The 25859-nt window shown below is 39.2% G+C and overlaps 1 protein-coding gene and 1 pseudogene across 2 annotated transcripts in view; both read left to right on the top strand.

The window, feature by feature from the left end:
- Positions 1 to 17547: 17547 nt before the first annotated feature.
- LOC115509708 lies at positions 17548 to 18064 on the top strand (annotated as a pseudogene).
- Positions 18065 to 22345: 4281 nt separating this feature from the next.
- Positions 22346 to 25859, top strand: part of SRBD1 (S1 RNA binding domain 1) — a 196621-nt gene continuing 193107 nt past the window's right edge. For both annotated transcript variants that reach the window (XM_032592636.1, XM_030310525.1), the window contains exon 1: positions 22346 to 22397. The gene's annotated coding sequence lies outside the window, so the exon portion shown is untranslated. The remainder of the gene's footprint in view (positions 22398 to 25859) is intronic.

Genomic DNA, 25859 nt, shown 5'->3' with positions numbered 1-25859 from the left:
GAGAGAATTTCCAGGCCATAATGCAATGAGGGAGAATCCAGATAGAGCTTGATGGACTGCTTGCTGAGCTGGGGAGGTAGAGCTGACAGTCTAGGAGATCACAGTGGCTAATAAAAGTTGTAGGACATAGTAGTGGAGAAGTGAGAACGATACAGAGGGGTAATCTGGATATGTAAAGAGTTCTCACCCATAAGCTAGTTTAATATGTGTGTTAAACTATCTGCCTGAGAAAGAATCACCTGAGAGGATTAGAGAGGATAGTGTTCCAGTACCAGAAATAGGGACTCTTCTCATCATCCAGAATGGGAAACCTCACTACTCACAGAGCATTGAGTACTTGGAAAGATCTTCCCTTACTAATGGGGAAAATTAGCCTCAGATTGAGCACTGCTCTAGCTCTGCCTAATAATTGTAAAAGTATACCCAAAAGGATCAAATGATTTCCAACTAACTTAACTGTGCCCCAGAACAAGGCTTAAGAATATTTAAGAAAAACAAAAATATCTATTGTGTAACAACTTTAAAATGCACAATGTCTAACATCCAATCAAACATTACCACATATGTGGGGTGCTTGTCTGGCTTAGTAGAGCATGTGATTCTTGATCTCAACATCATGGGTTCAAGACCCATATTGGGATGTGTGGAGCCTACTTAAAAAAATTACCAGGTATGCAAAGAAGCAAGAAAATATGTCCCATAATGAGGAGAAAAATAAATTGAAATAATTGAAATGGATGAAGAACTGGCACAGATGTTAGAATTAGCAAAGACATTAAAACAGTTATTATAACTGAATTCCATATGCCCAATAGGTTAGAGATAGATAATATTAAAAAAGACACAAATCAAACATCTAGTGATATAAACTATAATATCTGAGAAGAAAAACCACATTGAGATTAATAGCAAATTAGACATCACAGAAGAAAACACTGAATGAATTTGAAGAATAGCAATAAAAATTATCCAAATGAAACATACAGAGGAAAAAAGTATTTAATGAAAAGGTCGTCACTGAGCTGTGGAACAACTTTAAGCAGCCTAATATATACAAAATCTGTAATTGCAGTCCTAGAAGAGGAAATACTGGGAGAGATAGAATAAATACTTGAATCCAATCCAACTCTATCACTTTTATAATTTTAAATGTAGGCAACTCATTTAAAAAGTAAAATAATTTGCAGGCCAGACATTTCCAGTAGGCTGCCAGTTTGAAGTCTCTGGCATAATGGGATGAGTAAAGTAAGATACTTCCCATGGCAGTACAATTGCATAATGAGGCAATAGTTTTTCTCCCAGTGCTCCATTGCCTGAACTTAAACTCAGTGCTTAAAATCTGAACTTAAAACTGAACTTAAAATCAGTGCTGCTCAGTGGGTAAGATGCCCAGAGGATACTTTGTACTTTGGTGGAACTTGGGGTAGACTTGAAAGGTAAGACTAATAACAAGACAACAACAGTCAAGACAGTATCTCACAGGGTGTAACTTACGTAAATTGTACCAAAAGCAAATATAAGTTCCATGAATTTAACACTAGTGAAAGGTGGGTTCCTGGATAACTCAAGGGCAGGGGCTGCTCCATGAAAATTGCTTTTTTGACATTTCCTCTGGAGGGAAAAGGTTTACCCTTTACGCGCAGGTTGCAAGTTCAAAATCAGGCTTTGTAAGATAAGGCTAGTCTCCCTGCAGTCTCCAGGCTGATTTAAATGCAGATATCCCTGGTCATTCTTCCTCTAGCAAAAAGTCTTGCCAACCTGTTTTCAGCCATATCTGCATAGCCAATCATTTTTCCAAGGAGACATCCTGAGTTCTGAAAAGAGCTTTTTCCCTGGTGCTTTGAAACCTCAGTAATTTAAAAATACTGAGTGGCCATGCTTGGCTATTTGCCTTATGACAAGGTAGCTGTCTTTTGAAAGAATATTTAAAAAAAGATCCAGTTGATATTCATTGAAATGCCTTCTCCCATAGCCCCTGGCATTTCAGAAGTATGAGGAGAGCACATGCAGAAATGCCAGATGCTTTTTTTTTGCATCTTCCTTCCAGCCAAGTGCCCCCGACTAGGTATGTGCCATGTGGTAGACAACTGCACACGGTAGAGGTCAGCTCTACAGCTGGTAGGAAAGGGGGTAGCTTGTGTGTAGTGTAGACACTGGTAGATGCCTTCCAACAACCATCCACTAACCCCTACTTCCTTGTTGAGATTGTTTTGTTTTGCTTTTTATGGGAGGTTACATGTTTCTCAGAGGCTGGACCATCCCTACTTCCCTAGCCCCAGGAGTGAATTCCTGATCAGTCTCAGGCTCGAAGCCAATCATGGGAAGTATAAAGTGGCTCCCTTACCTGCGATTAGTTTAGGAGTGAGCATGTACAACAAAACTATACAGGGGAGTCTTTTGGGGGATCTTTCTGAGAAGAAAATGATGAAATAGTTCTTTGGTACTGCCCAAAATACCACTATTAGTGATTATTTTCCTTTTAAATTAATCATTGCCCTTTTCTTTAGGTTAATATATTTTTAATGCAAATACAACTGGAAGGAGTAATACCTGGGCTCATGTTGTCATGAATCAGTTGGTCAGCAATATAGGAAGGATCTGGGTGGTTTAAGGGGATTTCATGGTAGCCCCCTAAAAGATAGGATTACCTCTTAATTTCTGGAATCTAATCCTTGGAACTGTGACTATTACCTTATTTAGAAAAAGGGTCTTTGTAGGTGTAATTAAGTTAAAGATCCTAAGATGAGATCATCCTGGATTATCCAGGTGGGCCCTAAATTCAATGACAAATATCCTTGGAAGAGTAAAGCAGAGGGAGATTGACTTAAAGAAGGTGATGTGAAGACAGGGGCAGAGATTGCAGTGATGAGGTCACAAGCCAAGGAAGCCAAAGAATGATGACAACCCCCCAAATCTGGAAGAGGCAAGGAAGGATTCTCCACTAGAACCTCCAGAGGTAGTGAGGCCCTGTTGACACCTTGATTTCAAACTTCTGGGCTCTGGAACTGTGAAAGAATAAAATTTCTGGTGCATTAAACTCCTGGCTTATGGTAATTTGTTGCAGCAGCCACAAGAAACTAAGATAGGTGACCTGGGCTTGCTGAGTGATTAAGTGAAATAAAGACCAAGAAAGGGAAGTCTTCAGGTCATGAAGAAGAGGTCATTGACTCTAAAAGTTCAGCTTTTCCTCAGAGTCCCAGCTTGGACCCTAAGTAGGCCAGTTAGCCTGTGCCTTGCTCCATACTCAAAGATACACTCACAACTCCTTCTAGTCACACATTTCATCTCGACCCTGGCTATAGATGTTGCTCCTCACCTTGACCATCTGTCTTTCAGATGCATGCCCTTCAACACAGGAAATCAGATGAAACCGTATGGCACACCATTCAGTACAAATTGTTCTCATTCTTGGGGATACAACTCAGAGGGTGCTTTCCCTCCAAAAGCCTTCAAGTTTCCATGAGAAGAAAGACAGAGGCCCCTGGGTGGCTCAGTCAGTTGAGCGTCTGACTTCAGTTCAGGTTATGATCTCACGGTTCGTGGGTTCGGGCCCCATGTCAGGTTCTGTGCTGACAGCTCAGAGCCTGGAGCCTGATTAGGATTCTATGTCTCCCTCTCTCTCTGCCCCTCCCCTGCTCACACACTGTCTCTGTCTCTCAAAAATGAATAAACATAAAAAAAAATTTTTTTTTAAAAGGAAGAAAGACGTGCTTGGTAGATTCACTCCCCCAGGTGACTCTGACCAGGTAATTGACATAATTGAAGACTGGAAGAGAGCAAGGAAGAAAAGTTTGGGGAAAAGGAACCAATGTTTGTTGTACAAGTACTGTGAACCTGGCCCTGTGTTAGGTATTTACATACACAATCCTATGTAATGCTCACAAGAATTGTATGTGGTGTTAGTATTCCTGTTTCATATATGGGTAAACTGAGACTCAGAGGGGACACAATGTGTCCATGATCACACAGCATGTAAGTGATAGAAACAAGACTCAATGTGGTCTATTTGGCTTTAAAATACATGTTTTCTACACTAGAAATTGCTGTCTCCCTGTGGAAGTGAGAAAAGGCTCAAGACTGAGAGCAAAAGATGAATGAGGGAAACATTGGATTCATGCTTCTCTGTCACTCTTTCTCCACAGGCAGCAGAAAAACACCTTCAGTGTCCCTGGAAAGGAGTAATCAACTTTTTGATAAATGTGTCTAGGCTAATTAAGGAAAACTGACAGTCTGCATATGAAATGACACAGAGCTATCATGTGGCTCACTGGAGGCCTGAGCTTCACAGTTACCCTGGAACCATGGATCATTCGGAAATGAAAAGATAAGAGTAGTTGCCTACCTCAGGCTTTGGGGCTTGTTTCAACCCAGGTCTGATGACTAGTACTGGTGTGAGCCAAAAGTCTATTTGAAAAAGGAGGCAGTGTTGTTGACTTTTCCTATTCTTTCTTTTTTTTTTTTTTTCTAATCTCTATTTATTTTTGAGAGACAGAGTGCGAGCAGGGGAGGAACAGAGGGAGAGGGAGACACAGAATCTGAAGCAGGCTCCAGGCTCCGAGCTGTCAGCACAGAGCCCGACGTGGAGCTCGAACTCACAAACCACAAGATCATGACCCAAGCCAAAGTCACTCAACCGACTGAGCCACCCAGGCGCCTCATAGCCTATTTTCAAATCAAGCAACCACACACTCATTCCTTCCATTAATGAGCTTAGTTCAGAAGAGGCAGGTGGAAGGCAATCTCTGGAAAACTGTTATGAGTATCTGCATTAAGACTGGCCTTTCCTTCACTGGCTTGTTTGCTTTACTTAGCTTTGAAGATTACCAAAAACCTTTCTCATCACCACCCGGCAGGATCTATTTACCCGAAGTTCAGCTTTCCTTGTGACTTTTCTCTTAGAATATGGACTGGATCCAGGTTGTAAGTCCCTGCCTGACCAGTTACCAGCTGTGTGATTTGGAGTGAATCACTACATGGCTCTGAACCGCAGCGTCCTCATCCACATAAAAGAGGAGAGTCATCCCTGCCACCTACTCACAGTGTTGATCTCAAACAAGAGAGAGAAGATATGTGAAAGCACAATGAAAATACAAGAAGCTGGTAGCAGGTGTAAATGATACCGTTGTGAAAATCTTTGCCCCACCAGGATGTTAGCTGTCACCACTGCTCAGCATTCAGCACTGTTCAGAGACCCTGAACTCCAATATCTTGTAGTTTGATATATATAGAGAAGAACTCTTTATATCCATTTACACTAACGGTTCAGCTACGGCCCACTCTAAGTTGCAAATTGAGTATCCTAAAATAGGATACTATACCATGGGGGTGGGTGGTGGAAGAGGAATGCCTTTAGATGCCCCTAAGAAGATATCCTTTGTTTTCATGTTGGGAACATACACATTTCTGATGGTGCCATCAAACCTCAGCTGGGACCCCTCTGGGTAACTTCCTTTAAGGGTCCCCTTCTCATGTGGGTCAGTTACGACTGTTAGCAAATGCTTCATAAGTGAGAATCCAAACTTATCTTTACTTTTTTTCTTCCTGCGGGAGTCACAGAGAAGGTCTGCCCACTCCTTCACAGGCTGGAAGATATTTGCTTGCTTTATATCTTTTTCAGATACCTTGTGCTTAGCATACAGAAATGCAACTGATTTCTGTATGTTGGTTTTATATCCTGCAATCTTACTGAATTCATTGATTAGCTCGAACTTTACTTTTTGGTAAAGTCCTTAGGAGTTTCTACGTATAAGGTCATAATATCTGAGAACAGAGACAATTTTTTTCCTTTCAAATTTGGATGTCTTTTATTTCTTTTTCTTGCCAAGCTGTTCTGGATAGAAGTTCCAGTACTATGCTGAATAGGAGTGTTGAGAGCAGACGCCCTTGTCTTGCTCCTGACCTTAGAGGAAAAGCTTTCAACCTTTCACCATTGAGTATAATGTCAGCTGTGGGGTTGTCGTATATGGCCTTTGTTGTATTGGGGTACATTCCTTCTATCCCCAATTTATTGAGAGTTTTTATCATAAAAGGAGGTTGTATTTTGTCAAATGCTTATTTTGCATCTATTGAGATGATCATATGATTTTTATCTTTCATTCTGTTAATGTGGTGTATCACATTTAATGATTTGCATATGTTAAACCATTCTTGCATCCCAGGGATACACCCTATTTGATCATGGTTTATGATTCATTTATTTATTTAGTTATTTATTTATTAATATAATTTATTGTCAAATTGGCTATCATACAGTGTGTAAAGTGTGCTCTTGATTTTTGGGGTAGATTCCCATGGTTCATTGCTTATATTCAACACCCAGTGCTCATCCCAACAATTGCCCTCCTCAATGCCCATCACCCATTTCCCCCTCTCCCCTGCCTCTCCCTCATCAACCCTGTTTGTTCTCTGTATTCAAGAGTCTCTTATGGTTTGCCTCCCTCCCTCTCGGTAACTATTTTTTTCCCCTTCTGCTCTCCCATGGTCTTCTGTTAAGTTTCTTCTCAAGATCCACATATGAGTGAAAACATATGATATCTATCCTCTGACTGACTTATTTCACTCAGCATAATACCCTCCAGTTCCATCCACATTACTCCAAATGACATAATTTCATTCTTTCTCATTGCCAGGTAGTATTCCATGGTATGTATAAACCACATCTTCTTCTTCTAGGGGCGCCTGGGTGGCGCAGTCGGTTAAGCGTCCGACTTCAGCCAGGTCACGATCTCGCGGTCCGTGAGTTCGAGCCCCGCGTCGGGCTCTGGGCTGATGGCTCGGAGCCTGGAGCCTGTTTCCAATTCTGTGTCTCCCTCTCTCTCTGCCCCTCCCCTGTTCATGCTCTGTCTCTCTCTGTCCCAAAAATAAATAAACGTTGAAAAAAAAATTAAAAAAAAAAAAAAAGAAAACAACGGATATTTAAAAAAAAAAAAAATAAAAAAAATAAACCACATCTTCTTTATCCATTCATCAGTTGATGGGCATTTAGGCTCTTTCCATAATTTGGTTATCGTTGATAGTGCTGATACAAATATTGGGGTACATGTGCCCCTATGCATCAGCACTCCTGTATCCTTTGGGTAAATTCCTAGCAGTGCTATTGCTGGGTCATAGGGTAGTTCTATTTTTAATTTTTTGAGGAACCTCCACACTATTTTCCAGAGTGGTTGCACCAGTTTGCATTCCCACCAACAGTGCAAGAGGGTTCCCATTTCTCCACATCCCCGCCAGCATCTGTAGTTTCCTGAGCTGTTCATGTTCGCCACTCTGACCTATGATCCTTTTAATGAGCTATTGAATTTGGTTTGCTAATATTTTATTGTGAATTTTTGCATCTGTATTAATCAGGGACATTGGCCTGTAGTTTCCTCTTTATGCAGTGTTCTTAGCTGGCTTTGGTAGCAGGGTAATTCTGGCTATGTAAAATGAGTTTGGAAGTGTTCCCTCCTCTTCCATTGTTTGGAAGAGTTTGCGAAGGATTGGGATTAATTCTTTAAATGTTTGGTAGAATTCATCAGGGGAACCATCTGGTTCTGGACTTTTCTTGGGAGGTTTTTGATTACTGATTCAGTCTTGTATTCAGGTTGTATGTTTTTATGAATTTATTCTTTTGCTCCTGGTTGTCTAAATTATCAGCATATAATTATTTCTACTAGACTCTTTGATCCTTTCTATTTCTATGGTATCAGTTGTAATGTGTTTTCTTTCATTTATGATTTTATTTGAATCTTCTTTTTCTTAGTCTAGGTAAAGGTTTGTCAATTTTGTTTATCTTTTCAAAAAAAAACCAGCTTAGTTTTGTTGAATTTCCTTAAAATAGCTATTTAGAATTCTTCATCGGGTAAATTATAGATCTCAAGTTATTGAGGTCAGTGACTAGATTACTGTGACCCTTTGGTGGTATCATGTTTCCTTGATTTTTCATGTTTCTTGAAGTTTTGCATTGCTGTCTTGGCATTTGAAGTAGTAATCACCTTCTCCAGTGTTTACTAACCTTTCCAAACTTATATATATATATATATATATATATATATATATATATATATATATATATATTTTTTTTTTTTTTTTTTTTCCCAAAAGTATGCTGGAACCTCTCTGCTGGAAAGCTGGAAGCCTTCCACAAATGCTATCTCATCCACAAGTGATTGTCTGAGACAACGTTTTCCAAGGCTCCCAGAACATGGTCAGGAAGGGTTGGAACTGGTTCATAGGTTACTGTAGGGTCCACAGCTGGGACAGAAGTTTGTATGTCCATTACCTGACACATATGTGGGTGATACTCCTCCCACACTCCTTAGTGTATGGTGTTGGATCCCTCAGCTCCCAAAAAGGCACTTTTGTCCAAGGATGGATGCCAAATTGTTGTTGTTGTGGGATGGGACATGATGAGGGATGTTTTATTTAGCCCATGATGCCGATGTCACCGAGCTGGAAAATATTTGCACACAAAAGCCAGGTCCTCATCAGACTTTCCTACTTGAGACAAAAACACCTCAAGTGCATTCCACACATGACAGGGCTTCACACCTTAGTGCCTTCCTGAGTGTCCTTCTTGGGACACACTTAAGTTTGTTAAAGTGTGTGTCTTAGGGGGCGCCTGGGTGGCGCAGTCGGTTAAGCGTCCGACTTCAGCCAGGTCACGATCTCGCGGTCCGTGAGTTCGAGCCCCGCATCGGGCTCTGGGCTGATGGCTCAGAGCCTGGAGCCTGTTTCTGATTCTGTGTCTCCCTCTCTCTCTGCCCCTCCCCCGTTCATGCTCTGTCTCTCTCTGTCCCAAAAATAAATAAATGTTGAAAAAAAAAATTAAAAAAAAAAATAAAAAAAAATAAAAAAATAAAGTGTGTGTCTTAGTCATCTATTGCCATGAAGCAAATTACCTAATGTTTAGTTGCTTAAAGTTACAAGTGTATATCATCTTGTATCATTTCTGAGTGTACAATTTGGTGATTTTTAACATATTCACAAAATTATGCAACTATCACTACTATCATTACTGTGTAATTCCAGAACATTTTCATCATTCCAAAAAGAATTGGACAGGAACCCAGGAATGACTTAGGTGGGTGGTTCTGGCTCTGCTCTTTCATTAAGTCCCAATCAAGAATCAGTCATTTGAAGGCTTGACTGGACCAGCAGGATCTGCTCCTAAGAAGGTTCATTCACATAGCTGGTAAGTTCCTTCTGGTTTCTAGCAGGAGGCCTCCATTCTTGAAGGCCCTAGTTCCTTACCATGTGGACCTCTCCATAGGGCTACTTGAGTATCACCAAACATGGCAGCCTGCTTCCTTCAGATATAGTGATCCAAGAGAGAGAGAGCAAGAGGGAAGCCACAACATGTTTTATGTCCTAATATCAGAATGACATACTATTACTTCCTCCTTATTCTATAGAAACAAGTTATTAAGCACAACCTACACTTGAGGAGGGAAATTTGGCTTCACCTTTGAGGGCACCAGCATCAAATAGCTTGTGGACACAATTTAAAACCATCAGTGAGTTTTTCTAAGCTGGTCACAATGGCCACGATGGAGTAGAATCTGTGCAGTTTGCTGTCAGATTATCATATCCCTTGATCTGGACTTTTCATCTTTTTTTTTTTTTTTTAAGATTTTAGTTTTAAGTAATCTCTACACCCAATGTGGGGCTTGAATTTACAATCCCAAGATCAAGAGTTGCATGCTCTACTAACTAAGCCAGCCAGGTGCCCTTGTACTTTTTATCTTTTCTTAATGCAAGTATGGTTCAGTGGTCAGGCACACAGGCCCTAGAGTCAGATAAACTGGGTTCAAAGCCTGGCTCTCCCTTTCCTAGTGGAGTGCTCTTGGACAAATAACTTCAGGTTCCCTTTCTGTAAAATGAAGAAAATAGCCATTAGCAAAGTTTTTGTGATGATCCTGGGAATACTTGACTCAATTTCAATGTCTTCAAGTGTCGATGAAACTCAAGACAGCATATTTTCTTTTTTTATTTTAAGACCCATTAGCAGTCATTCCCCATCGCCCCATTCCAATTACCCTGCCAACCAACAATGTATTTTCTGTCTGTATTCGTTTGCCTATTCTGGACATTTCATATAAGCAGAACCATATAATATGTGGTCTTTTGTGTCTGTCTTCTTTCATTTAGGATCATGTGTTTAAGATTCAGCCATACTGTAGTATATATCAGTACTTCATTCCCTTTAACAGCTGGATAATATTCCATTGTATAAATGTGCTACATTTTATTTATCCTTTCATCAACTGATGGTCAGTTGGGTCATTTCCACTTCCTGCTTATTATACATAGTGCTGCTATGAACATTTATGTGTAAGTTTTTATATGAATACATCTTTGATTTCTCGGGGGTATATATCTAGGGTGGAATTGCTAGATCCTATGTTTAACTTTTTGAGGAACCTCCAAACTGTTAGAAATAGAGGAGTTCAAGGACAAATTTATTAAATTTCCTTTTACTGATTTCAGAGATTGGTTTTTTTCCCCAGTAGAATGATTTTATTTGATTTATCAATGAACACGTTGTGTGGAATTGCCAGCCTGATTGGAACTAGGTGGAAATCGAATCCACATTTCTTCATCACTTCCATGAAGATTTCATGAAAGACAGCAGACACTTTGCTTACTTACATAAACAAACTCTAGATCTTCCAAATTCTCCAGGTTATAGTTAAAACATATATAGTTATATATAACGTAATCACAACCAGGTTTAATTAAAATGTAACTCACTGGAACAAAGTTAAGAAATAATAAATGTAATCTCTTCATTTTAGAGAAAGAAAAGTAAGATGAAGTGACATGCCCAAGGTCACTATGCAGTGTCAGAGACAGGATTTGAATCGAGTTCCATTTTTCCCGGGTTATGCTTGTTGTTCTTTTCTTCTTTTTTGAGGGGGAGAATCTTTTTTTGTTTGAGTGTGGTTGACACACAATGCATGTTTGTTGTTCTTTATAGGTCACTCAGGGCACAGGTGAAGGGAACAGTCACCTGACTGTTGACAGGGTATAACCATTTAGTTCGCTGGCAAAGTAAGCCATCACTTTAGACACCTAGATGGCATAAGCTAGGCATAAAATTTCCAGCGAACCTATTCTGGGCCTTCCTAATTACCTCTTTTTCTTTAAATTACAAAAAAAAAGTATGACATTTTTACTTTTTAAATGCTAACAAACTATCTTTTTATTAAAAACATTTTTTTTAATGTCTATTTTTTTTTGAGAGAGACAGAATGCGAGCAGGGGAGGGGTAGAGACAGAGGGAGACATAGAATCTGAAGAGGCTCCAGGCTCTGGGCTGTCAGCACAGAGCCCAGTGTGGGGCTCGAACCCGTGAACCACAAGATCATGACCTGAGCCAAAGTTGGACACTTAACCGATTGAGCCACCCAGGAACCCCTAAACTATCTTTTTAATAATATATTATAAAAGTTTTGTGAATGAGAAACTTTACAAATCTGTATATAGCATAATCTACATTTTTGCCTTTTGTAAACACCTTTCATACCATCCCCAGTCACCTCTTCTTTCCTTCGTATTTCACAGTAATTCCCAAGAATGATTTTGTTACATCTGTGTGTTGTTACATCTGTGTTTGTGATTTGTCTTTGTGCACACTCAGACACTTTAACTTCTGTAAAAGGACTCAATATCGTCTTCGAGTTTTTTTTTCTTTTATGGCAAACTTAAGTCTTTCTTCATGATATTTGTTCTACACTTTCCAATTTGAACATCTTTATCCATGGAGAAGAAACACAATAAGCATCACTGGGTTTTCTTCTCCAGTCCTCTGCAGCTTATTCGTGATCTTTTCCAAAGAGTGTCCTGTTCTTTCCCTTTTCACTTTCTGACATAGGACATACTCATTAAAGACTACTTTTCACAGTGCTCCCACATTAAAAACGAGAACAAAATGCCTTAGATATTGATACGAAATAAGCTCTAGGAAATATTGTTAAGTGAAGCAAGCATGGTACAAATAATAAATGTAGGCTACTATCTTTTGTGTAAAATTTTAAAAAATATATAGACCATATTTCATTGGTTCTAAAATGCACAGGTTTTCACATTTTTGATGTCTTTGAAATTAGAATTCATTGTACAATTGACACCAAGACATAGTTTAATTGGCAGAGCTTTAAAAAATCTTTTGTAGTATTATAATAATATACCATATTTATAGTATATATAATAAATAGTATAGTATATACAGTATATACAAACATAATATTTGCATCTTATATGCAATTAATGGCATCCTAGGTTTGATAAAATATATTATTTCAATTGATTGCATACGCAAAAAATTTTCCCTAGGAGGATTTGCAAGAAATCAGTGACACAGGTTGCTCATAGGGATGGGTATTAAGTGGTTGGGGAACAGAGGTGATAATTTCTATTACATTCCTTTTCATATGTTTTGCATTTTGAATCCCATAACTATGTTGACAAATAAAATGTTAGAATCATAAATTCAAATTTAAAAAATGCAATTGGAGGGGTGCCTGGGTGGCTTAGTCAGCTGAGCATCTGACTCTTAATTTCGGCTCAGGTCATGATCCCAGGGTCATGGGACTCTGCATTGGGAACTGCACTGAGCGTGCAGCCTGCTTGAGATTCTCTCTCTCTTTCCCTCCCTCCCTCTGCTCCTCTCCCCTGCTCACACACTCTCTCTTCCTTTCTAAAGTAAAAAATTAAAAAAATAAAAAATAAAAATAAAAAAGTCACCTGGACATGAGTCGACACCACTGCTTCCTTCAGATTTGTACAGTTTTGTGTTTGTTCCTAGTAATGACAGACGAGCACTGTGAAGGAAGGGCTGTGCCTGCATGCATCACTCTTCATCCAGAGTCCAGCACTGTGCCCGGCCAGCTACTAACTCCAGCAGACATCACTCCTTTTTCCCAGGATTTTTGTCACTTGTAAATCATCAACTAGATATTTGCTGGTTAAAATTAAGTTCAATATAGCTATTTCCCTCATTGCTTCCTTGACAGTTCTACTGATGAATCTGTCCCATAAGGCAAGGCATAAATATATCAGATGTTCTGTTTTTGTTAGACTTTGACTTCCAGAAGAACCAGCTAGTAGCATCTAGATGAATGAGGAGGGAAATATCTTGAAAAGAAAAAGAAAAACATTTTAATTGGCACCAGTGCACTTGGCAACAACAGGGATACCACGATAGCTCATACATGGTGTTTGCTAAATAAACCAGGAAGCAACTGCAGTGAATGACTCGAAGATGTTGGCAGCTATGCCATTAAAACAGCACTGCTGACTCATTCCTGTTGATGATGATATTTAGAAATGCAAAGATCCACTTCCCAGACCACTCTGAATGTCTTATACACACAAAACGTAGTATTAAATCTCAAGTAGGCAAAATCAATCCTAGCAATTCTGAGTGGCAAAGAATAACTGATAACCAGTGTTGAAGAGGTGAGATGATACCAGGACTATTGTGAAAATAACTCAAAAGAGTTTAACACAGAAGTAAAATTTTTAGGGTCAGAACTTTTAAGCTTGACAGAGATGGGAGCTGGTTGGTTGAGGATAAGAGCGGGAGCCAGGTGGTTGCCATCAATTACTGTTGGCATTTGTGTTCCTTGTTGTAGGCAGGCTGGTGCTGAGTGAAGCAAGCTTTATGTCCCAGCAGCGAAATGAACAATTTTCAGTGGTTTGTGTTTTCGGTTACAAATACACCACTTCCTAGAATTAGGACAGACCTAACTTTATATAAATTTATTTTTTAATAAGATTGATTGTTTAATGTGCAACTAACATAAAACATTTCCACGTGATGAAAACTTTCAGATCTTACTCTCTTAGTAACGTTCAAATATACAGTATTGTTAACTACAGTCATTATGTTGTACATTACATCCCTAGAACTTGTTTATCTTGTAACTGGAAGTTTTTACTATTTTATGAAATAGTCTACAGACATTTTTAAGGCATTATTTTTAATATATTTTTAAAATATGTACTCTTACTTATCCAGACTCTGTCTCTCTGGACTCCAGTTCATTCAGTTTATTTACCGGGAGATTATTTAAAATATTTACAACACTAAAAAATTATTTTGGGGTAATTTGTTTTGTAGTGATAGGTAACTAATACATAAAGGTCTAGTTGAAGTAGGCATATAACTATATATTTTTTTAGTTCTTGAGGTTTGTGGTACATATATTTAATTGTGTTCTGTATTTGGAGTGAATTAAACTTTCTAAGATTCAGTTCCATCATCTTAAAATAGGGATAAATATATCACCTATTTGTTTTAAAGTTACTTTTAAAACAAAGAAAGTATATACTTAGCAGAGTATCTTACAAATATCAAGCAATCTGTAAGTGTAAGCTATTTTCAATTAATAAACTACACCATGGTAGTTAGTGTGGCTAGTAGGAACTGAATATCTGGTCTTCCTTTTGGAAGGGCATGTTTAAGGTTAAGCCTCGTAAAACACTATATTTAAAATATACGGCCACAGCTCAGTCCTCTAACTTCCTTTTTTATTTTAAGATTATTTGTTTGTTTGTTTGTTTAGAGAGCATGTGCAGGGGAGGGGCAGAGAGAGAGAGAATCCAAGCAGGCTCTGTGCTGTCAATACGGAGCCTGACTCAGGGCTCTGATCCCATGAACCATGAGCTCAGGACCTGAGCCAAAATCAAGAATCAAATGCTCAACTGACTGAGCCACCCAGGCACCCCATCTAACTTTCTTAAATCAAGTGCCCAGTAAGAATTAGACCAATCTTTTTGTAATGCATAGATACCCCATCTGGTCACCTGGTGTTCTCATACACGTGTAGACACCAGCTTAAACTCATTAAATTGGGATCCTGGGGGCTAGTGGGTGGAAATCAGCATTTAAAAAGAGCTCTGCTGGTGATTCTCATGTATATTGAAGTTTGGGAAACACTAGTTAATAATTTCTAGAAACAGGTTTGAAAATTTTGGGAATTATAGACCTGCGTCTTTTAACTGACAAAAGCTTGTGGCAGAAAGCTATAGATGGCCCTTATATATGCAATACCTATTTCCCCTTTTTTTTCCTTAAGCTTTTATTTTTAAGTCATCTCTACACCCAACGTGGAGCTTGAACTCACAACCCAAGATCAAGACTCTTGTGCTCCACTGGCTGAGCCAGATAGGCACCCCTTTGGTACCTACTTCTGCTAAACTCTATAAGTTGCAGGATCCAGCAGGAGTTTCTTGGTAAACCATTTGGATTTTCTTATATTCAGATCATGGTCCAGTCTAACCAAAATATCCAGTAATGCTGTATGAACATTATGGTTTAGCTAACTTTCCACATTATTTGCTAAAGCTTGTGGGTACCACCTTCTCAATTTTAAAGCATTCTTTTAGGGTGATCATCTTTCAGTGTGAAATTAGGTCATTTTTTCCTCCAAACAATGTTTTCTGTATGTGGTAATGTTGGTTGCAGGAAAATTCATGTATGTAAAAATGTTGGTGGTTTTGATAACATCTATTGGCTAGCTTCTTGAAGAACATTTGGCTGTGGCAGAGTTTTCTTTGTGGTTAGAGAAGAAATCAGTTTTCTGTGTGCTATTATGCTGGCAACTGCCTGTGCTAACTTATGACTCTTAAAGCTAAGTGTCATATTTGATAAAGGACTAGTATGCACAATATATAAAGAACTCTCATGATACACAAATCAAAAAACCCAATGAAAAACTGTGAAAATATTTTAACAAACACTTCACCAAAGAAGATATATGGGTGGCAAATAAACACATTACTAATAAACACCATTAGTCATTAAGAAAATGCAAATTAAAGCTCTAATGAGATACTCCTACACACCTATTAAAGGGTAGAAAAAAAAGAAATAAAGAAAAAACAAACTAACTATATAATATCAAGTCCTGGCAAGGGTGTGGAGATCTCATGCATTGCTGGTGGGAATGCAAAATGGTACAGCCACTTTAGAAAATAATTTAGTAGTCTCATAAAACTAAATATTTACCACATGACCCAACAATCCTGTTCATAGGTTATTTACCTACCCAAGAAAATGAAAATATATGTTCACACAAAACACCTGTACATGAATGTTCATAGCAGCATTAAAAATAGCCAAAAAGTGGAAAAAACTAGGTGTTCATCAACTATTGAATGGATAAACAAACTGGTACATTCACAACGGACTGCTAACCGGCAATAAAAAACCCTATTGATATATGAAACAACATGGATTAATCTCAAATACAATATCCTAAGTGAAAGAAACCAGACTCAAATGGCTACTTACTGCATGATTCCATTTATATGACAATCTGGAAATGGTAAAATTACTGAGACAGAAAACAGATGAATGGTTGCAGGGGCTGATCGGGAGGAGGCTGACTACAAAGGGGCATTTTTTTTAGGTCATGGAAATGTTTTATTTCTTGATTGTGGTGGTGGTTACATGACCGTATGTGTTTGTCAGAATACAATAGTTAGGTTTTACTCTATGTAAATTATACTAAAAAACATGATTAAAAAAAAAGGCAGGTGCACAAATGTGGACATAGACTGATCTGACACACAGTGCTTTTTTGAATTTGAATTCAAGTTAGTGTGTGAGGCTTCCAGTATTAAAACTCTGACAACAGGCGTTCTGAATAAGTATTTCTAGCAGGCATTTTGCGGGATAGTTCCAGCTTCTTAAGCTGTAAGATGGACCAACGGTGTTAGAAGCAAAACCTAGGTCTGATGTAGAGTCTCCAGACATGGCTCCCTATGGTGAGGAACAAAATAAATCTGGCCCCAAGATGCCGCCTTTCATCCCTTCCCTGCAACCCAACCAGCCATGCCATCATCAGGATCCTAATGACTCTTGTGGGGTTTCTCTGCTTAGATCTCAGGTTATTTAATGGATATTTTAGGCCTTTGAGGGGGTCCCTGGACACTACTTGAAGATGAAAAGCTCATCAGGAGAAAATTGTACAATATGTTTGCTCATGAATGCAACTGATTGAGCCAGTGAATTTGCCAGTCAGGTGATGAGCAGAACAGTGGACCTTGCAATAGATATAGTATTTCATCTATTATTCAGGTATTTTTTTGTCTTAATTTTGCTTTTAATTGCATTCATTACAAAATACCTTGAGGGGTTATAAAAAAAAAAAGTAAGTGGGACAAAACACTGGAAATCTCAGTTTTCAGCTAAAACAGAAATTATATTTTAGTTCAACATGTACGTCCTATGATTTTACTTCATGTAAGATAAATGTATTTAATTCCTTTGAATCACGCCTGAATATCCATTTCCTACAAAAATCTACAATTAATTTTCTCAGGCTTAACTGATGGCTCTTCAAGATCCATTCAATATTTTATCAAAACTCAGGATTTTAATCCATTGAATCTATTTTCTTTTACACAAAAAAACTGACATACTTATCTGTGCTAGAACAATGTCCTCAGACTAGACTAGCCCTTTGGAATTATGCTGCTGTTCCCAGACTGAAAAAGTAATAGGAAAGGCCAAGTTTGGGAACCCATTCACCAGCCTGGTCTAGCTCTCTTAACAAGAAACCCCTTTTCCCCTTTCACGAAGATGGCGCCGAAGGCGAAGAAGGAAGCCCCTGCCCCTCCCAAAGCCGAAGCCAAAGCAAAGGCTTTGAAGGCCAAGAAAGCAGTGCTGAAAGGCATCCACAGTCATAAAAAAAAGAAAATCCGCACATCACCTACATTCCGACCATCCAAGACACTGCGTCTCCGAAGACAGCCCGAATAGCCTTGAGAGGGTGCCCCCAGGAAAAACAAGCTTGACCATTATGCCATCATCAAGTTCCCCGTGACTACCAACTCAGCCACGAAGAAAATAGACAACAACACTCTTGTGTTCATTGCGGATGTCAAGGCCAACAAGCACCAGATCAAACAGGCTGTGAAGAAGCTCTACGACATTGACATGGCCAAGGTCAACATTCTGATCAGGCCCGATGGAGAAAAGAAAGCATATGTTTGACTGGCTCCTGACTATGATGCTTTGGATGTTGCCAACAAAATTGGGATCATCTAAACTGAGTCTAGCTGGCTAAATCTAAATTTTTTCATCATAAAAAAAAAAAAAAAAGAAAAAAGAAACCCCTTTCTCATTTGGAAAACACAGGCCATCCCCTCTCTGCTTAATAATCATTTATATTTTGCAGGAAACATCTAAGTTCGTGGCTGAATTATTGAGAGAAGCTCATTGAAGCCAATGAGTTTCAGTATGAGGAATGAGAGCTGCTAGAAGTAGGAAAGTGGATGGTTGAGGCTTATATGCAAATTCATGAAATAGGGCTTAGTTTCAGTTTGTGCATTCTCTAATCTGAAACACTCATCTGCTTTTGCCAGGTGATTAACTCTAAGGGATAAAAAGTTTGAACTTCCATAAGTACACTTGAGTTTTTATTTATTTTTTTAACATTTACTTATTTTTGAGAGACAGAGCATGAGCAGGGGAGGGGTAGAGAGAGAGGGAGATACAGAATCAGAAGCAGGTCCCAGGCTCTGAGCTGTTAGCACAGAGCCCAACAAAAGGCTTGAACCCATTAACTACAAGATCATGACCTGAGCCAAAGTCAGACGCTTAACCAACTGAGCCACCCAGGTGCCCCTACACTTGAGTTTTTAAATGGTAACTCACTGGTGGCAAGAAGTTTAGATTACTTTCATAGTGCGAGGAAAGATGTATTTTTTTTTTACTACAGGCACATTCTTTGGGCCACGCATTAGTCTATTATTTTATTAAGTACTTATTATTTGTCAAGCATTATTGGGCACTATGTGGGTGGAGGGAAAAGTTAGAGAAGGAGAGACCAAAATGACTAGGACTTATTTCCAAGGCTTAGATCCAAGTACCTTACAATTTAGCGGGTGCAAAATATAGTGCATCTTTATTAAGAATTTTTGTTCCCATGGAACTTTGATTAGTTTGAAGTCAAGGGAGAGAAGAGCCTTGTTGTATCCCAGGTGGGTAAATAGTACTTTATTTAGTGTATTTAGAGATTCAACAGTTCCTGAGCATCTCAAAGATTCAGTCTTGCACTGGCCAATGTAACAGATAAGGAAAGATCTTTGCTTTGAGTGGAGGTATATGCAGGTCTTTCAGAGTACTAGGTTTAAATCCAGATCTGCAATTTAATAGCTGATGTGACTCTGGATGAGTTATTTAACTTCTCCATACCTTGGTCTTCTCATTTATAAAAACAGGATAATAGCAGTATCTCATTGAGCTGTTATGTGAGTTAAATACACACATACATGTAAAAACTTAATTTAGTGCTTGGCATAGGGTAGATGATCAATGAATATAAGTCATTACTATTATTACAGTCTCCTTGGGGAGACAGAACCATAGGGAAAGGACTTGAAAACACAGATAATAACATATAAGTGATCACATACCAAGGAATATATGAATAGCTACATGCTTTGCAGCAATAAAATAAATAGCCTCCAAAACATGTTTCATTACTCCAAAACTCTGTTGCAATAAGTCTCAGGTGAGCATCCAGATTATTCCAGGCTAAAGTCATGAATTTTTTGAAATTCAGCACTTAAGGTGCAAAAGTAAACAATAGATTGGGCAAGGACCTGGAGAGAAAAGGCAGTCTTTGTGGTGGGGCCTGGTTTATACTTAGTGATTATAAATTTCCCTTGACAGCTTTTAGTGGGAGTGGCTGTCTTGCAAAATTCCAAGAGAAATGTTTTCTGGAGAGTCTTACTTATCTTTGGAGCAGGTTGCCACCTGCATTACTTTCAGAGGACACCACCCCAGCTTTTATTTTTCCCAGATGTCTGATGTCTAAAACCTTACAGGTTATTTACTTTCACTTACTAATCATTTTTCTTCCCCAGTTGAAAGGCAAACATCTCTGATGGAGGAGTCAAGATCCAACACTCCACCGTCCAATCCTTATACTCATTCTCACTTTACCACTGTGGCTACTTTGATATACAACCTAACCCTTGAATCCAGACTGTCTTGTATGGATCTCTGTCTCTTACAACTGTATATATTCTCCAGTCTTGTTTGTAAATTCCTCCAGGGTAGAAATTATGGCAAAAGATTTTGCAAAATACTGGTTTATCTTGACCGTTTTTACTTCCTACCTTAAACCTGTATAGCACAATTCAACATCAAAAATAGGTGAATAGTAAATAGTAAATTATTGTTGATTATTATGTCCTGGTTTCCCTTCCCATAATTCTGGACTGTAATGTGTTCTCTAGTATTTTCAGAACTAGAAATTATGGAGCAGACTGTGATTGTAGCAGACAGTTCCAAACCTTCTGGAATCACTGTGAAAGGCAACAGAAGACTACAAATTAAGGAGGAAAAAAAAAAAAAAAAAAAAACCAACTCCAAAAAATCTCAGAAACTGATCCTTACTGACCAAGAATCTTAAGATACAGATGAACAGACTTACTAAATTGAAAAAGAGTCCTATTTTCTTCCCATAGCAAACATTATCTAGTAAAATTTATGTTTACTTTGGGTGAATCTATAGTTAGCAAGGCCCACTCATAAGGTATTTCAATACCTTGCTTGGCCTTTCAGTACTCAAAACACATGGAAATGAGTCATTAGTATGGAAAGCTGCTCTATATAATCTTCTAAAACAAATCCATGTTTGTTTTCTCTGTAGAGATTTTAAAAAAATTTGTTTTCAGGTAAACTCTATGCCAAATATGGGGGGCTCAAACTTAGGACCCTGAGATCAAGAGTCACATGCTCTACTGACTGAGGTAGCCACGCAACCCAAATCCAGGGTTTTGATCTAACAACAGACTTTATTCCCTAATTTTACGTCTAATTTTGTTGTCTGTTCTTGTGAGTTTAGAATTTAGTGTGTTTGGCAAAAAAATACATCACCAAAAAACAAGTCATTTTTTCTTTTTACTGAATACTGATTTTGAGAAAATATATTCAAGGTAAAAGGAAAGAATTGCTGGGGAGGCCTTTATAGCTCTTAATTTGGGTTAGTCAAAAAAAAGTGGAGCTTAGGGAATGGCAGTGAGGTTAAAGCTTCCGACTTCAGCTCAGGTCATGATCTCATGGTTGCCGAGTTTGAGCCCCACATCGGCTCACTGCTGTCAGTACAGAGCCTGCTTTGGATCTTCTGTCTCCCTCTCTCTCTGCCCCTCCTCTACTCAGGCTCTCTCTCAAAATATAAACATTTGGGGCACCTGGGTGGCTCAGTCGGTTAAGCATCCAACTCTTGGTTTCGTCCCAAGTCTCAGTCTTCTGCCCCTCTCCTGCTCGTTTTCTCTCTGTCTCTGAAAAATAAATAAACATATATATATTTATTATATACTTATATATACATAAACATTTAAAAAACAAGATACCTTGGAATCATTCAAACAAAAAGCAGGAGCTACTTTTGTGTTTTGTGGAAAGGGAAATGGAAATTTGGGATACAGAGGAAGACTCGCCTAGGACACTGTTATTAGGACTTATAAGTAAGTCATAGCACTCTCCAAGAATCTGAAAATGAAATGGATCAGGGTTTTCCCATTTTTGCCCAAGGTGAGGTATCTGGGACCTGCGTTTACTTTGAGTAAATTGAGTTTTTACCTCTAATATGGAACGGGGTACCTTACCAGGTGAGGGGTAGGATGGAAGGGAAGCCGGTAAAACAAGTTCAAAGACATAAAAGGATTTGCCCAAGTCTATCAGTAAGTTTCTAAGAGAACCCGGTTTCCAAATCGGTGTACCTGGCAGTACGAGCTGCCTGAGAGACTGAAGCAAGGCAGACGTGACTCTAGGGTTAAACTCCATTAAGGTAGCATGCACCTCAAGGGCTGTGTGAGGGCTTCTCAGAAGAGGCCAACTTTGTGTATTTCCATAAGACTAGAGCAAAACCCTTATCTCGGGGCCTAGGAAATAATGAAACAGGCTAAAAGTATGCTTAAAACACCCTGAGCGAAGTTCATTAACGACACCTAAAATTGACTTTAGAAAGAATATAACTTGCTTCTCCTTTTTCTACTGCAAATTAAAAATAATGTAATGAAAAGAAACATTTTTGACTGAATTTCAAAGAGCAGGATGCAAAGGGTAAGCCGGGTGAGGAGAAAGAGAAAGAACAAGGAGGTGGGTCCGCGTTAACAGCACCTCGGGCTCCGCTTCTGGCAGTATCCGGGGAGAGAGTGCTCGTTTCCACTCCCGCCACACCCCGGGTAGGGCCCCGCCTCAGAGCTCCCGAAGGATCCTCGCCTTAGCCCCGCCTCCGTCCAGCTTGGCCCCATCCCGCTCCCGCAGTCTGAGCTGCTGCCGCGAGTCAGGGAGAAGCGAGGCGGGACTTCCGGCGTTTGAAAAACTTCCGGCGGGAACCGGAAGATGCGGTCACACACAGAATCCCGGGCCTTCTGACTCGCCGGGCGGGAAGGTGAGCTGAGCGTCCGCCTTGGCGGTGTTCCTACGGGCTCGCGTGAACCCGGCGCCCGGGCTCCGGTAGTTTTGGGGCCATTTAAAAAATTTTAAGCGCTCATTTGGGAAATAACATCCCTTTTTAAAGTGAGAAGTGTCATTACATATTACGGTCTGCGGTCTGTATCTTCCAACCTACACCCGGAAAACCCCTCCTAGCTGCCGCGTGTCACCTGGCGCGTCTTCTCAGTCAAATCGCAGCTCTTAGCACGTAGGGACAGACATGGGAAAACCCAGGCAAACCTAGCTTGTTTCCACACCTCAAGTTATCGGAGATGGGGGAGGAAGCACCCTTTTTACCATCAGATCATGGCCTTGTCGGCATCATCCGCATCCTCAGCAGCGTGTCTGGCATTTGGAGGCGCTGAATAACTCTTGAGGAAAGGAATGAATGGGAACTCTAGGCAACTTTCCTTAAACCTCCCCCGCGCTAGCATGTTATACTATAATGTTTGTGGAATGGGAAACAAGGCTGGTCTTGCTGTTGGGGCTTTGGATTCTACCTACATAATTAGAACATTCCCTTTGAGTAAACCATCTCATCTCCTGGATCTCAGGCTTCTTATTCATTAGGGGGGTGGGGAAGAACTGTCTGATTTCTTAGGATCTTTACAGGTCTGTTACTTTGTATTATGTAGGGATCTTTGCCGACATTCCAAGCACTTCTGTTTGTACCCTTGGGGAAACTTCTTCAGCTGCGTCTTAAAAAGTTCCCCTCTGCTCTTAACATTTCTAATTGTGGTTTTCCCATTTTTAATGTAATATTTATGTGTGTGCAGGTTTCTTCACACCCCCTTCCCGATTTTCACTCACCCTAATTTAGTGCCTTCTCCCTTAGGACCATCACAGCAACTGATTTTGAATATGCTCTTGTGTCCACAGAGATAAGACAGCGTTGAGAGGGAAAGATCTTAAGCCACTAAGAATAAGAATGTTCTTCTGTACCATCACTTTTTCAAAAAGAAAACAATGAGTGCCATGTGTGATATTGCCTAATAGTTATGGGGAAAAATGTATATTCCTTTATAGAGACCATTTTGTATATATTCTTATGTTCATTTAATACATGTATATTATAGGGTAGCTATTAAGTGCTAAGCTCTGTGTTATGCAGAAAAAGGCAAATGTGGTTTCTTCCTTCATGGTGTTTACTGCCATGAAGTAAACATGGGGGATGCAGACAATAAACAAGGATAATTCTAGATTATGTTATATAGTACTGTATAAAGGAAATAAATAGGGTCCTATAATAATACTATATTTTGGAAACCCATTTTAGGCCTAAAATGCTGAGCTGTAAGAAATGAGAAAGAGCTAGTCCATTGATAAAGCATCGGGAATAGTGTTCCAGACAGAGTGAACCTGAGATGGCAAAGAATCGTGGTTCATTCAGGGACTGAAAGAATGTTGTAACTGGCTGAAGAGCTGCAACAAATGGTAAATGTGGTTAGAAAGACAGGCAGGGGGTAGTCCTGTAGGGCATTTTAGAAGGTCCTGGTAAAAATATGATTTGATTCTAAGTGGAGGATGGAGTGGGAAGTGGGAATGGTTTTTAAGCATTTTCTAAATGATCTTTTGGGTCCATATGTGGAGAATGGGTAGTAGAGGCAAGAGTGGAAGCAGGGAAGTCAGTTAAGAGGTTATTATAGTCTAGATAAGAGATATGGGGACTGAAGAGATCATAGAAATGTAAGCTGTATTTTGGAGGAAGAATTTATGTTGCTTATTAGTAGACTGGGAGATGACAGGAAAAAAAGATTTGCAAGGCTTTAGCTTAGCAAATGAAGGATGATTTGATGGAGGATGATAGATGTATTATCTTGGTTGTGGAGATGTGTATACATATTCCAAAACTTACCATGTTTGTACACTTTAAGCATGTATAATTTATTGTATGTCATTTATAGCTCAGTGAAGCTATTAAAATTTTTCCAAGGTTCTAGCTTAGCCACCTATTTAGATGGATGATGGTGCCATTTACTGAGATGGGAAAGACTGGTAGGAAGGGGTTTTAAGACAAAAAATGGTTATCAAGATTTCATTGTGGGTATGTTACATTTTAGGTAAGTATGAGGCATCCACATAGTTTCTTAGGCAATATGAATAATTTATTATGTAAATCTGAATCTTAGGCAAGATTTGGGTTGGAGGTATTAGGATTGTTAATAAGTAGGTGATACAGATATTTAAAAGCAGGGAAATGGATGGAATTTTGGTTAATTGAATGAGTCCTGTGATATGAAGACGGGAACTTGGGAGGAGTGGAGATGGAGAAACAGCTCCTAGAAACATCAGCCTTTAAACTGGAATATGTATACCCTTGGGAGTATACCTGGCATAGGTAGTTTTGAAAAAATTTCTGGGTCCTTAGCTTCTATATATACTCTTTCTAGAACCAGTCTGAAATTGGCCTACATGCTCAAGCATATTCTCCTTCCCCACCTCCCTTTTCAAATTCATATTTTTCTACTTGTCAGAGGATAAGTTTACATCTTACTCATCATTCAATGGTAACATTGCTTCCAAGGTGCCTAATAAAGGGGAATTTGGACATATTTGTTTCAGGAAAGAACAATATTTGTTTCTTTAATGGTTACTCAGAATTTTATGAGATTGCCATGGGTGTGTCTACCCCTATTTTAAACACATTTCTGTTAAAGTGTGGAGTGAGAATTGGTGCATGGTGGTCTGTATGGGAATGTTCTGAATTCTGGTATATTGTAGAATGGAGAGGTGCGAGTAGATGATCTAGTTGGGTTGTTTGTTGGGGGAATTTAGTATCTTCAGGTTTTTATTTTTGGGCTGGTCAGATTCTCCAGAGAAGAGTCTTTCCATTTTCCTCCCTGGAGAAAAGGTCTGACTAGGAGCTTAGTAGCAGAAGAGGACTGGTGGGGAGGGGTCCTCTTCATTTACTGTTTGGTCTGTATGTTTCTCATGCCCACAACTGTATTTGGTGTCCTGTAGTCTAAAGATGGTTTTATTCTTTCCAGACTTTTTCCCCAGGCAGTTGCTTAATAGCATGAAGTGGAGTAGGGCCTCTAGAGATATTTCTTTGCCTCAGACAACTTACACCAGCCCTTAGTCCCTTCATTCTTAGTTCCAAGGTATCAGGTACTGCTTCTTGTGATTTTTTTGATGATAGTGCAGAATAAATTGGTTTGGTTCTGAAGCACTCCCACTGCTGACTTGGAATTTTAATTTTTATATAGTGAAATCTGTTTCTCTTTTGGCTTTTGAAATTTTGAGTTATGCCTAGGAAAACTTTTCTTCCCCTACCTCCACTCTAAATTATGAAAATGGTCATATTTATTTTCTGTAGTACTTTTGTAGTTTTATTTTTTTTAATGAAATTTTTTTTTATTTTAGGGAGAGAGCATGAGTCGGGGAGAGAGGCACAGGGAGAGAGAGAGAGAGCTTTTAA

Source organism: Lynx canadensis, chromosome A3 (genome assembly GCF_007474595.2).
Source record: "Lynx canadensis isolate LIC74 chromosome A3, mLynCan4.pri.v2, whole genome shotgun sequence".
NCBI lineage: Eukaryota > Metazoa > Chordata > Mammalia > Carnivora > Felidae > Lynx > Lynx canadensis.
Note: the sequence above shows the minus strand (reverse complement) of the source record. Positions and strands in the feature narration are given on the sequence as shown.